We start from the raw sequence: 14,725 nt of genomic DNA, 5'->3' as shown, positions 1-14,725 counted from the left end.
TGACTAAATGCAGAGGCTGCTCCAACTCCCGCTGCTGTACTAATGCACAATAGATGTCTGACATGGGACTTCTATAGTGGCTCAAACTTGCTGTGTGCACTATAACTCACAGATCCCGAGGTGCATGCTGTTCTCCTAAACATGTCCTCTCCATTGTAAATAACAAAAGACACCAGTCTGGAGGAAAAGGAAAAGACTGCCAGAGGCATTCATCCTAACAGCTGTTTAAAAGCATCTGGCTAATGGCAGCCATACATCAGCTGGAGTTATGTATAGTCTGTGTGACTTTAACTGTCAGACAAATCCTTATAAATAGTCTATTCAGCCTGTGTTATATAATCTATAATGACTTTCTCCGGAAGACAAACCATTATATATATATATATATATATATATATATATATATATATATATATATATATATAGCCAATTTGACTTTGACAGTAAATGAACTTAGTCCTTCCACTGCATGCTGGAAAATAGGCAGAGCACTATCGGACATTATACTTATCTTTTATTTTGTCAGTTATTTTGCCAGTTAGTCTTCAATCTTTCCCCCCAGTGCAGGTCTGTTTAAAATCCACAGTACGAGGAAACTGAATATTGTTATTAGATACTAAAATCAAAAGGCACAATGGCTATGTGTGGCTGAAGAGGCCACACAACCAGGCATAAGTAACTCTGCTCAAGAGCTGCCCACTTCAGCCTGTCCCCCAGCCAGCAAAAAAGTGAGAACTTTAAAAGCTTCACTGAGGACTCTCTTACAAGAAGAAGCTGCAGTTCAAGGCTGGCCAGGAAAAGATTTTTTGATACGTTTTAAGAGAACTTGTCAAGAGCTAATGTTTGAGATGCTGTTTATGCCATGACTTTTACTTTTAGTTTTTGTATTATAACTTTGTTTTATACAGTTTTGTTTTGAATTTGTTGGACATTGTTTGAATATTACATTGTGATGCCACAGGGCATAAAAAATTGGACTCTTTGTGTGAGTCGAATTAGACAGCATAAAGTTGCAAGAAGACAACTGCTTCAGACACAGGATTTTAAGCCCTTGAGGAAACAAATCCAAGATTTTAATTGTACAAAATTTATGTATTACAGGACCATAGGCAGTGGTGTATTTTGAGAAAGCACAATGCATACAGAGTAGTTTAACAAAAAGTCAAAAGGTCATGATCAAAACCTTGTTTCCACCAGTGTGATGGCATAGTTTTGAATCATGTGGCTTGAATTTCATATATCAGATTTGTGCTTTGCATCTTTATTTGATAAGTGGTACAAAGATGAATGCCACCATGGATTCAAGCAGGGATTATCTGCTTGTGAACAAAGGCTTTGTTTTTTAATAGAATTCTCATCAAAAGTAAAAAGCTTGCAGGATAAGTATAAGATGCCATTGAACTCAGATGGATTAACTAAAACAACAAGAATAAACTAGACTATCAAGAATAAATTACTACAAGTAGTTGTGGTTTTGAAGCTGTGCAGGGTACATTGGCGGAACATAGAGCAGCCCTAAAGACAGTCATGCTGTCCATGTCTGCTTCATGCCCCCCCTAAATGAGTCTTCAACCTGGCACAGTGCTTTGTATGGTGCTGGCTGAAAAGGCTTTGCATCCTCTCCTGTGGTGATTCCCTACATGGGGTGATGATAACCACAGGATGTTCAATGCAGGGGTAGCCACCATCACCCACAATGAGTGACCCTGCAGGTAAGATGGGACAACATGGACAAGGTTGATATTGCAGTGACTACAGCATTATATGGATGTTGATAAGTTATTTGATGGTAACAGACTCTTGGCTATACCTGGAGGAGGATACAGAGCCTCTTCGATGCTGTTCTTCAACACTCTGGTGTCATTGATGGAGCCAGGACAACCCACAAAGACGTTTATGAAGAGGCCCTTCCCATCACATTCTGCAAGCAACTGTATTGATGGGAAGAGCTTCCTGTTAAGGTAATCCTGGCTGCTTGGTCCATGGGGGGATATTTATATGGACATGGCAGCTGTCTATGGCATCCACACACTTGGAGAACACTCGTGTTGGCTAGCTGTGTAAAGGCCTCAATAGCCCTCCCTGGTGCTCCAGCGGTGGGCAATATGACAACCTCCTGGCGAAGGGATGCAATCTTCTGGACTCCAGTGTGTAACCCTAACCCATTCTGCACACAGTGACCCTGGGGACCTGAAAGGCCTGGGACACCACTGTGTAGGACTGGCCATGGGCAAGCCAATACACTGCATTAATTTGGTGTCCCCAGCCTCATTGCTCAGGTGGTGGCAAAAACCTCATTAAATCCTCTATTGAGGTCTGGCTCAGTCTGGAATGAGGTTTGTTTGTTGGCTGAAGTACACTTCCAGGACAGGCACGGGCTGATTTCAATATATGTGAAAAAGCAAAAGTCTTACTGAGATTCCAGCCTGCAAAAGCTCACAAGTGTATATCAAGTTCTGAACATAATATACACTTGTGGGCACATTTCTAAAAAGCACTGTAAGTGTGTGATATTTTGTGATCACATTGAGAATTATAGTATTGATATGTGTGTGTTGTGTTTGTCTCTGATTATCCATGTGAAATTATTCCATCTAAGTTAATATGCTCTGTGCTTTTGCATGAATGACACAGTGCCATATGTTATGTGAATTGGGAACCAAAATCCAACCATGGATGCATGTCACCCCTGCAATGATGCATGTGGCGTCATGAGCATCATTTTCTCTAAATAACTTTGGAGCATAAATGATGATTAGCTCATGGAGGAGCAGGATTGCACGATGTAGACACGCTTTCCTGCACATAGAATGCTGTAGTTCATCCTGGAGCTGGTTCCAGATTATAAGGGCACTAGAAATTCTGGTTTGTCTGTCCATGTTTGTTGTTGCATGGATGCACATGTTCTGTTACTTAAATACCCTCTTGGTTAGTGGCCTGATTGGAAACCAGTTGTTTTGATACAATTTGCTACTTTGTCATTACTTTGGACATTGATGCCAGTTTGATAGGATTTGTATAAAACAACATGCTTTCAGGGTTAGTAGGGTGGAACAGACACATTGTAGTATAGTATAATCTATATATGTATATAGTATAAAATATATTTGTGTGCTGCCATCATCACAAATTGAATCTCCAAATGACACATGCTATGAAGGGATATCTTATTTCTCTAAAAATGAGTTTCCCTGATTCCTCTTCCCTGACATAATTTCCTTGCATCTCTACAATGCAAGTGAGGAGACATTTCAGACTAGTGAGAAGCACCCCATGTCTCCCAGAGTGGAAACCATCAAACAAGAGAGTGAATGTTGATCATAGTAGCATATTAATTGTGCACACACTTAATTAGCTCAGTAAATTATGAAGCTCAGTGAAGTAAGGTTACCCAAAGAGAGCCAGATCAAGTGTAACTTGCCTCAGGCTCCTGGTTTTGTGAAATCTTAAAGATGTAAACCTTAAAATTTCAGTCTTGGTTGAATTTGGAACACCTGTGGTTACTGGCGATAATGCCAAGAACATTTTCACAATACAAGTCTCAGAGTTCCATTTAAAATGACCTGATTATTGTTCACTGTGGGCAGGAAACACATTTTGATAAGCAAAAAATAGTAAACTGTAAACCACAATCAATATTTTTCAATAAAACAATTTAAATAATTTACTCATTTCTTAAGAGAACTAATCTTTTTCCTACCTTTTTCCAAAGGGAGGTCAGACGTCAGGGTCAGCAGTATGTTGGTATGACAATTTACAGTATGTGAGTACACCAATGCCCATCTCGATGGATTAATATGCACATATTCATAGCTTCATGGTTAATACTCCAGTCTTTATTCATATTTCAATATTTTTAATGCAAATTCAGTAAGCCTAGATGCAGTCCTCCATTGTAACCAACCTTCACGGTAACTTATTTGACATTTTACCTTTTCTTGCTGCACCGTTCATCATTCTGTGTGACAGATAACAACATTTAGGCTAAATATCAATTTAAGCATGAAAAAAAAACAGTAACACCTTTTGCCATTGATTTTCTCTTGATTTGTAGCCATTTCACCAACTTAGTGAAAATACCACAGGTAATTACATTCATATTTTCAACCTGTTGTGAGGGTTCGGGCAACAGGCACTGGAATGAGGACTCAAATGCAGAATCTCGACGCAGAGATTGAAAGGCAAAAACTGCCTTAACGTGGTCAAAGATAAAAATATCAGCGGTTACTGAGAAGGAAGAGGCAGGAAGACAAATCTAAAGGGCAAAGGCAGGTCTCAAAAGCAGAGAGGAGGTCAAACACACAGGGAAAAAAGAAACAACTATACAGCCATGCTAGATAATACTGGCTGGAGGAGTATATATACTTGGGCTGAGACTAATTAGACACAGACTGACTGGTCATATGATAGGTAGGAAACAATGAAGCTGCAGTGAGACCAAGATCCACCCTAGAAATTTACCCATGTGGTGTGACAATAGTGTGAAATAGGACAACAGCATGAGTAGGGTTGTAAACAAACTGACAGTCCACAGAGTTGTAAATTACACGGAGTTTTATCTCTGATATATTTAGTTTATAGCTGTATGCTTGCACTTTGCATACTTCTGCAGAGTTTTGATAATAGAACCAAACAGTACATTTCAATTTGAGTGTCAGGCCTGCTGCATTACAGACAAATGATTCCTAATTCAATACACACTTGACATCCAAGTGAGGTTCTCATATAGCTCAGTTTACACTGTGTGCCTCCCACAAGGTAAGTATTGACCAAAACTACAGATTGTCTTTTCTTATAGCCATGCTTTGACAATAACTATCCTCTTTGTATCCTGTGGGTAGAGGCTGCACAAAGTATTTCATATTTGTATCTTCACTCGGTCAAGTCTTTTGTAATAAAAAACTGTGAACAAAAAAGGAAACCGAAAAAAATAAAAAAAATAGATTACTGGGAAGCAAAATCTGATCTGACAGCGCCATGAGTACAGCTAGTGGGCAGGTGAGGAATAGCAGGAAAGATTGGTAAAACACAGCAACAGGAATACACAGAAGCAGATGAATTATATGAAGCCATGACACAGTCAGTCATATTCTGAATGTATATCTTTGTATGTTTCTAGAGGTGGTCAGTACATGTACAAAAGGAATCTTTGACACCAAGAACTGAGCTCACTGAATCACCACTGTCACTAAACAAATCAGTAGCTTTGAGTGGTGGAGCTCCTCATTGATGACTGAGAGCGCCCTTGTCAGATTAGCCCTGATTCACAGTATGTTACTTCCTCATTAAAAACTTATTTAAAGATGATGAAAACCCACAGACATAATCATAATGCGATGACTCTGCTGAAATAGTTGGCTTATGAGCTGTTAACCATATAAACAGTTCTTGTAAAGATCTAGTTTTGTTCTGAACTGAATGCAACAGCTTGAACCAGCAACAGACTGAACATACTGCTGAGCTGAAGAATCAGAATCAGTGTTGTTGATGTGTTCATTTACTGTTGTTTGTAATTAGTCTATTCTAATTCATATAATGGATTGGACAAAATTGTAGAAAACCTTCTCAGTATGACTCAATATGGTTCAAAAATGATTAAATAAAAACGGGACCTTTTAACTTTCATGAAAGGAGGATTCACTGCAGGGCTGTTTATACTGCATTAGTTTTATCCAGGTGCACCTGATCACCTGGCAAGTGACTCTTTACCTTTGTTCTGTACCTGCAGGGAGGCTGTGGCTCAGGAGGTAGAGCCAGTTGTCCACTAATTGCAGGGTCTGCAGTTCAATCCCCAGCTCCTCCTGTCAACCAAGTGTCCATGGGAAAGACGCTGAACCCCAGAACTGCTCCTGATGGTCAGGCATGTATCTTGCATGGCAGCTTGCTGTCACCTGTGATGGTGTGTGTGAATGAGAAGAAAATTGTGTGTTTTACTATATAGTTACATCCATTTACCTTAGAAACACTAGTTTCTTAGCTCAGCTCTCTCAATCTAAGTGATGGAGGCCAAAATCGACAGTGTGTCCACAGTCATTTTGTGTAAAAATGAATTTAAAAGTTGATGTGAAGCTTATATGAGGCTTCAGCAGTCTGAGTAAGTCATAGCAAGTGGATATCTGCCACATGTACAGTCTTTTTAGCATCAAATTCCCTCTTTGTATTTCCCTGTTGAGCTGCGGTGGAAGAATAGTAACAAAAAGAGGAACCCTGGCACTAAAAACACTAACATTTAAAGATATCTACTTGATTTGACTCAATTGGACACTGAAGCTTCATATTAGTGTCAGATAAACTTTTAAACGCTATTTTGCACAGGAGGAGGACTGTGATCCGGCCCACACCTGAAACTTTTGGCACTTTCATCTCCGCTCCTGTTTCCCAGATCTGGGCCACAAGCAAGCCGTGTATCAACCAAGAACAAACCAGATAAACCAGAACTGATCCACATCTAGAATACGCATACCTAAGAGCACCACATCTTTACCAAAAAAGGCCAACATTTGATTGGGATATTTGGACCATGTTTGCTATTTTACATGTGGACCATTTCAGGCTCACATCCATTTTGTCCGGGCCAGGAAGAAGGCCAGTAGTGCTGCATGATTGCCTGAAGTGGCCCACTTCTATATGCTATCTGGGGTATAAACAGGAAGAATGATTATGGCAAGAAAGACCTATTTCAGTGTATTGGTATTGGCAAAAAACCCTCAAAATATTCACACCAAATGAATGACACAAAAAACAGAACTTTTTCACTGTAATAATGTATAGCATGTCCAATTAATATGCTTCTTCTATCCCTTGAAAACACTGACAGTCTCCTCTGTCAATTGACCTATGGAAATTTCCTGTTTTGAAAACCTGTGCTAATATATGCAAAACACTTATCCTGAGAAGAACTGACTGATAGTTCATACATATAAGATTAGCCTTTAGATCCCTCTAGATTAGGTTGCACACTGGCCAAATACACTAGTGTCTGCAATTCTATAATTTATTCCATCCACTCAGCTACTATATATAGATTTGTAGCTCTAGCTGTGTTGCTATGTTGGGTTAAACTGTCATTCCACCACTCTCGATCGCATTGTATGTTAGCATGATTATTTAGCATGCTAACTAGCTAAAAATGTATGCATACAGACGTTATTTACATATTAATGAAATACATGTGTTACCTGCCCATCTGGAGGGTAAGGCACTACTAACCACAGCTTAACCTGCTCTATACAGGTCAACACACACATAAGTGTAAAGAAGATTAGACAGAGACATGGCTTCAAAAGCAATTGTATCAAAATGTATTTAAAAAGATAAACATAAAGAGAGTCGAAATGTTATAATACAACTAAAGGACCACTTAATTGATAAACGAGAGAAACGAGAGAGAAAAAGATTTTAATTATTCCTTACTCTTCCAAGAAATACATCTGAAAAAGTGGGGTCATCTTCTATTTGGGGTCTTGACTTTTAAATGCCAATATACATTTCACAACAACGGATGGTGCCAAAAATCTGTAAAACGAGTGTTCCCCTCCTGACTGGAGCGAGCCACCGTCCCTCACAACTAGCCTACAGTGCCAGGGGGCCTGAGAGATGGAGAGACATACTGATCGTCTCCAACAAAGTGGCTCAAACGTACGTTAACCAACAGCTAAGTAGCAGTAACGTAACGTCATCTTGACTACTTCACTGTCTCTCCTCTGCTGCGCTGAGCTCCGTATATATGTGGAGGGGCAGCTCCACCCACAGTGAAATAGAGGAGAGGAGAGAAGCTCAGTGTGACCATAACTGACAGTAAAATGCAGTGCAAATAAAAGTGGTAAATAACTAAACATAGTCTTTACTGCATTTTATTGTCATTTACGGACGCACTGAGTCTCTCCTTCTGTTTTACCTCAAATGGGGCTAAGCAGTGTGTGTGTGCTCCACAGAGCAGAGCAGACACAGTGAACCCTGTGAAGTACTTGAGTTGATAACTAACTACACTTGTTACGTTACTATAGAGCAATAAAAGTTTTGCGAGTAAAAAGCAAATAAGAGTCATTTAATACAAGTTGTAAGTCTTTTTCCGAAAATGAGTCTTGAAAAAGTGGGGGGTTGTCTTACAAGCAGAGTCAATATGGTAGTGTAACTTGGCTGTGTTCTTTGGCTCCTTTATTGGATAATCTCACTAATTTGATGTGTTTCATGCAAAAAGGCAGCACCTGCCGTAGGAGTCCTCAAACAGACTGGAACTAATATGAGGGAACGACAAACTAAAGTTTCCTCTTCATCACCTCTCCAAATCCTCTTCTTGGTCTATTTGTATTGTCACAGAAGTAAAGAAAAGCTTTCTCATCCTCTGCAGTGGATAGAGTTAGGTGGGAATGTCCTTAATAGATTCACCTGGCAGTGTGGAGAAAGCTGTAATCCTTGGTTTAGTATTCTCACAGTGACATAGTGAGGCCATAGCGGAGAAAGTTATTAGAGCTAAACAGTGTGTAGCACATTTACACCTCAACTCAGCTCAACAGGCACCGGTTGTCACCCTGCAGGGTCAGATTTTGGGACTTGAAACAAACTGAGTTGGATAGTGTGCCACATCTAAAAAGGTATCTAATGGTAAAGGAACAGTGGTGCATTGAGCTAACGTGCTTATATAGTATAATATTTACCACATTCTGAGCTCAGCAACTTAGCATGCTAACATTTGCTTAATGGCACTCAACACAAAGCTGAGTCATTTATTTGGTCATAAACCAAAGTATTGGGAAAAGTTTGAAGGGATGAAGGGTTAAAGGATGTCAGCACCAAATGTTATGGCAATAATTATATCTAATTACTAATAATGTGTATTACTCTGAAAGAGAAAATTAAAACCATGTGTGGTAACAAAGGTCAGCACGCTGCATAGTTATGCCCACAATAAGGGCTCGTGAGTAGGTGGTGCTTTGTTTTCAGGGAGTCATGAGCTCTGAGTGGGGTGAGTAGTTCATCATAATCTCACCCAAAAGTTATATTTGATCCCACGCTATCAGTCATGGTGCAAACCTGTTACAATTCACTTTTGTTATTGTGCTGTTTCTGCTTTGCTCCAAACCTAAAACTAAACATCTGCATTCTTCTGTGGTGGATTCTATCAATAAGCAGGGACACAGGAGGTGGAGAGATAATGGATTCTGACTGGTGGGTTACTCAGAATGTTCACTTTAGAACTGGAAACCACTTATTACTGTATCTCACTTGCTCTGTGGCTCTTGTTCACTCTATGAATAACTATGAAAACTGCTGAGGCCACTTTCGCTGTCTGTCTGTCTGTCTATGACTCACTTTTCAATTCAGTTTCAAGACACTTTCTATGGGGGTTACATGAGTGAGCTTGTTAGCGGTCATCGTTGTCATTTTGAACTGATGAAATCGCAGGCCTGTTATTGTTATGTGACCCTGGAACAAGCTCTATTTTGTGCTTGGTAGTCCAGGTGATATGTGCCAAATTTAAAGTGATATGTTCACTTTTTCATAAAAGCATGAAACTTGGCACACTTGTACAGTTTGGGGTCCTGAACATTTTCAGAAACGGAGTCATCGCAATAACGCCTAGAGGTGGCCAATTTACTTTCCGCCATAACTGAATTATGTATTTTGCATTATATCTCCTGAAGCAAACATGATAACAGAGAAAAGGTGATGTCTATCCCTATGTTACAATGATACACTATACTATATCATCATAAACTGTTCAGGTGAATAGTTACTGGTGAATTCAGTGATGCTGTGAGAAGGAAATCACAGCATCTGCATACTTTGGCTAGACTTTATAATATCATGTCTGTTGCATGCGTGCTGTATAAAAGGTCCAAAATATGACATTTTGAAGATTAATATAGCAGCAAACAACTGTTTGCCATGTAAAGATATAATGGAGTAATGGCGACCTGACCAGAGACTGAAGTCACACTCCTCTGTGTGTGTGGTTATCCCAGCTTCTCTGTTCTTTGTTTTGATAGCCAGTCTGGCTGCGCCTGTATGTTGGTGCATGTTGGAGTTTCATGAGTTGTATAAAGTTTTCCAACTTTATTCCATAAACGACACGCGGTTGTTTTAGACCTAGATTCTGGTGCTGTAGTGTGTCATTTAGTGAGGCTGAATGTCATATATTGCACCTTTAATACAGTACATACAATGACTGTAAAGAGTAAAAACATAGTCAATATGACCTTTGCTACTTAGCTTAAAAAGAATGTGTCAAACACCAAGATTTACTTCAAAAAAATTATTTCAGAAACACATTTGTTTGATTGTTTTGTTGTTGAACCCGTTCTTCATTGTCTCCTCCACACTGACACAGAGCCAGCCACAACTTAACTTAACTACTCCAGCAAGTAGACCCACCCTTAGCAACGACCTAGCAACAGAGACGATTTCTAGTCCCTGTTGAGTCAGCTAGCCAACTTCAGCTAATGCTTTCTAGAGACTGTGGGATTCCCCAAACTGAGTAAATACATCACATATAAACACAAAACTGCTTTGCTAGCTCAGTCTTGTTGTAACTAAGATATCTTTTTTTTTTCCATGGACAGATTTAACTACTATGACCATGAATTTCACAGACATTTTTAAGCTAGTAGCACCGTGTCAATAAAGAGTGGAGAAAGGTTTGGCTTTTTCAGTGTGTGTGTAACTCGTCCCACTGTCTCAGAGTTCAATGCACTCAGTAAAGGCTCCGTTTTGTTTTCTCCACGACCCCAAATCAGTTCAACCCAGTTTCACAAACATAAAAGAAACACAACTCAAAAGTCTGCTCTGGGTTTTACTGCTGATCCCACAAAACAAAACAAACCAACAATGCTAGCAAAGCAACACAGCACTTAAAATAAAGCCAGCAGAAACATCAGATAGGTCGGACCGCTGTGTTTAACTATATGTATTCAAACATACAATCATGTATCATCATTATGTATTTATAAATACAAACACTGTAGATTTCTTCTCGTGGAGCCGGCATGCAAACTATTAAGGTAGATTTTTCTGAGCTTTTCTGAGGTTAAAAAAAAAAAAAGAAAAAAAGTTGCTTTCTTGCAGTGTAATATTCACCTTCTGTGTGAAAAGTACTCATGACAAAAACAACAGTTTGAAAAAATATAATGATGTGCTATAATTATGTACTGGTATCGACTGGTTCTTTCAGTCCACCATCACATTTGGAATTCAATCATTCCGAAGTTTTCTGTTGTCTTTCACATCTAAGCAACCCACTAATTATAACTTCATGGTTTAAATATGACTATTCAGCGGCTGTTGTTCATTAGTAATATGTTTTCTTTTTTCTTTAATTGTCAAGCTACTTTGAAGTGAACTGAAGTCTGTAACAAGGCGTGTGCGTTTGCAGGTTGCAACAGGAACCTACTTATTACTAACTCATTCCAGCTCTTATCCTGGCTCTTACAATAAATACACTTTCAGTCGTGCTTTCTCTCTCGCTGCTTGTGTGCGCTCGGCTTCTCATTCGCACTCCTTTTTATGGGTGTTGACTTCAGAATATAAACTACAGCATTACTCTATCTCTGACTCTCTCTCTCTCTTAGAATGAGATCCTACTTATTATTGTTTGACACTTTTCTCTGTGTCTGAGTCTTCTTTCAATCAGTCTCCTGCTCCCTTCAAACAATGTCAGACCTCTAATGTAAAGAAAACCTCATCTACTGCCTTCTTCCTCCGCTTATCTCTTTGTATGGTCATGTAGTAGAAAAGGTGGGCCACGGTTAAATTTGAACTGTGAAATACAGCGAGGAGAGATAACATAAGCGGTGTTCAGTAGAGGCTTTGCAGTTTTTTTTCTCCCCAAATCTGCATTGTGGTGCTCCTTTGAGAATAGCTTATCCCTAATAATACTTAAATACATGACCAACAGGCAGCAAAAAGCGCTGTTCTAATCAATATATGCTGAATAGCTTTCTTTGCATGATTTTTTCCCTTTAACATCATCATTTTTTCTGGCACTTTAACCGGCATTTAGTCTGCTGTGTGCAAAATGTTAATGATAGGAGATGATAAAGGAGGAGGAGGTCAGAGGTCAAGATCACAGCAGCGGTTGGCGGTCTTTTCAGGAGCTTTTGTACTAGGCCAGCTGGTAGATGTAGGAGCCAGATGTACTGCAATTAATGAACTATCTTTCTGCACCCCCTTCCTTAAGATTTATGGCAATACCTTGATATTGATTTTCCTGAAAAGCAAGATGTATGGAATGAATAGACGAGCACATGGCCTTCACACTGTTGATCCAATCTATTTCCTTGATTACATATGTGCAATAAACTCCTTTGACTATTGGTTAAGACGTTGAAATGATCACAATCTGTAGCTGGAGCCAGAGGACAGCTTCAATATGGTGGCAGAGACCAGGGATTACAGATGTAAAAACCATTATACAGAATGACTTTCTCTCAGTCCGCCCATTTCTGATCAACTTCCAGCATCCTGGTACTTTACATAAATCAGAAATCCTCGGGATAAGGACATTTTTGTTGTGCAAATGTGTGTGCGAATACATCTTTAACTAAATTTGAACTGCGCAGGGCAAATTCAGAGACTCTCCACGACACAATAGGTTGTATTGTCAGTTGCCCAAAAACAACATATAGTTTGTGTTTGTATAGTGACAGATGCCATCTAGTGGCCGTAGTAATTATGACCCGGAGTAGTGGCAGTTCAGGTGACATATATACTGTATATGTTGACAAAATCATTTGGAGGTGGTGGGTTGGGTGGATGGTATGACCCAACAGTGGATACATTTACAATTGTGAGTTGGGACAGATTTTTAAAAATCGTAACCAATGACCACATGGTTATTTTTGTAGCCAAGACGACGACGTTTGCCTAACATGTTTCTCTAACCTTAAAGTGATCATTTTAACCCAAACCATGATCTTTCCCCTAAACCATACTAAGTGGTTTTTTTTTGCCTAAACCTAACTTGACCTTAAGTACAGCGTCCTGCTCATTACTGCCAATATGGGCGCCAGATTAGAAAACGCTCCTATGTGTGGTTCTGGAGTCACATGGTCAAATGTAGTATGTGGTCATTTAATTTGGAGGACTTGTTACAACTTCGCACTCTCTCACGTCTTTGCATCGTCTTTATGTGTAATCTGAAATCTAAAATTCACTTAGTTGTGATATTAGTTTAAGCCATAGATGATTTCCTTGTTTGATACTCATTTCTGAACGACTTCACTTATCTCTTCTTGTGAGCAAACTTGGCCACAGTAGTGGTCATATCACTTCTCTCATACATTCCCAAATTTGACAACAGCCTCCTCTCTGCCTTCTAAATTCAGGATCAGTCAGTTCTCTCTATTAGAAAAGCTTTGATCTGTCATGCTCATTTGGTTCCTTTTCCTGGATGAAGCCAAACTAGAGGGATTTTTTTTTTTAAGCCTACCATTTCTGATCCACTCATGTAACGTAAGAAGACAACTTATTATGACAAAAATGAACCTGGTTAGGTTACAATATATCCTATAGGTGATCCAGCTTTCTAGCATTCATGATCAAAACTATATGACTGTTAGTGAATTGATTTCTTACACTCATTGAGCATAAATCCACTCTAGATATACCCAGTGTCATGCATATGGAGTGTGTGATACTGCCTTCGTACTTGGGAGGGTTCAGTATATATCAGTAAATATTCAGTATCATTCTGTTTTCTGTGTTTTTTGAAGACTTTTTTTTCATAAGAACAGCAGCAACTGAAACAACCACAGTGAACACACAGTTCTCTCTCTCTCTCTGCCTATGCCACGGGTATAGCTGGTTTCACATTACACAAGCCATTAAGCTCAAAGAACAAACAAAGAGAGGCATAGATACCATACACACAGACGCACATACATACGCACACACACACACACACACACACACACACACACACACAGAAAGAGAAGCTGAAAGAGAGGGACTAATGAGGGAAGAAGGAACAGAGAGAATCCAGAAAGAGTGACAAAGGAGAGAGAGCAGCAAAGGGGGGAGGAGGGGGGGAGGAGGAGGGGGGGGGGGGGGGGGGGGGCTAATGAGAGGCTGTACATACCCAGAATGTCACTGACACAGCAGACTAGAACTGTGATAAGGACCATCTGAGCAGCAGACTGTGAAGGACTGTGTATGCGTGTGAACATGTGTGTGAGTGAGAGAGAGGACGTTAGAAGAAGGGAAGAAGAAGCACGAGGATACAAAGTTAATGAGAGTTTGCCCACTGTCGCACAATTGTTGCTGTGCTATCACACACTACCACCTGAGATAACTGGATGAGAGCAGGAAGTATGTGTGTGTGACTTGTTAGTCAGCCATTAGCTGCTTACCAGAGTCGCTATTAGCACGAGGGCAACAAAGTGGAGGAAGATTGACAGGTCTGGAGGAAAAAAAAAAAAAGTTGAGCATGGCTTGATTGACTGTCAAGTTAAATTAGAATTCATTGTAGCTTGAGGTGTAAATGGCTTCTTTTTTTTTTTTTTACACGCTCCAAAATAATGACAACGACTGCTTCGACTCACGGGGACTGCTCAGCAAGTGGTTACCATGGTAACTGGGGACTCAGCAGGGAGTCGGTTTTATTCCTGACATCGCTGTATTACATGAAATATACACCCTTGGCTAAGAACAATCATTTGAAAAGTTTTATTCAGTGCTCATAGCCAGGACTTGACAATCATCTTGTTTCACACACATGCACACCTGGGAG

The 14,725-nt window shown here is 39.7% G+C and overlaps 1 long non-coding RNA gene across 1 annotated transcript in view; it reads right to left on the bottom strand.

Annotated features, from left to right (window-relative positions):
• Positions 1 to 411: 411 nt before the first annotated feature.
• LOC121901382 overlaps positions 412 to 14,725 on the bottom strand; it is a 36,791-nt gene continuing 22,477 nt past the window's right edge. Inside the window, exons 2-3 of the long non-coding RNA XR_006097269.1 lie at positions 1,811 to 5,891; positions 412 to 1,706 (exon numbers count right to left, since the gene is read on the bottom strand). This is a non-coding gene — a long non-coding RNA (uncharacterized LOC121901382). The remainder of the gene's footprint in view (positions 1,707 to 1,810; positions 5,892 to 14,725) is intronic.

This window comes from Thunnus maccoyii, chromosome 8 (assembly GCF_910596095.1).
Source record: "Thunnus maccoyii chromosome 8, fThuMac1.1, whole genome shotgun sequence".
NCBI lineage: Eukaryota > Metazoa > Chordata > Actinopteri > Scombriformes > Scombridae > Thunnus > Thunnus maccoyii.
The sequence above is the reverse complement of the archived record's forward strand: the minus strand, read 5'-3'. Positions and strand labels throughout refer to the sequence as shown.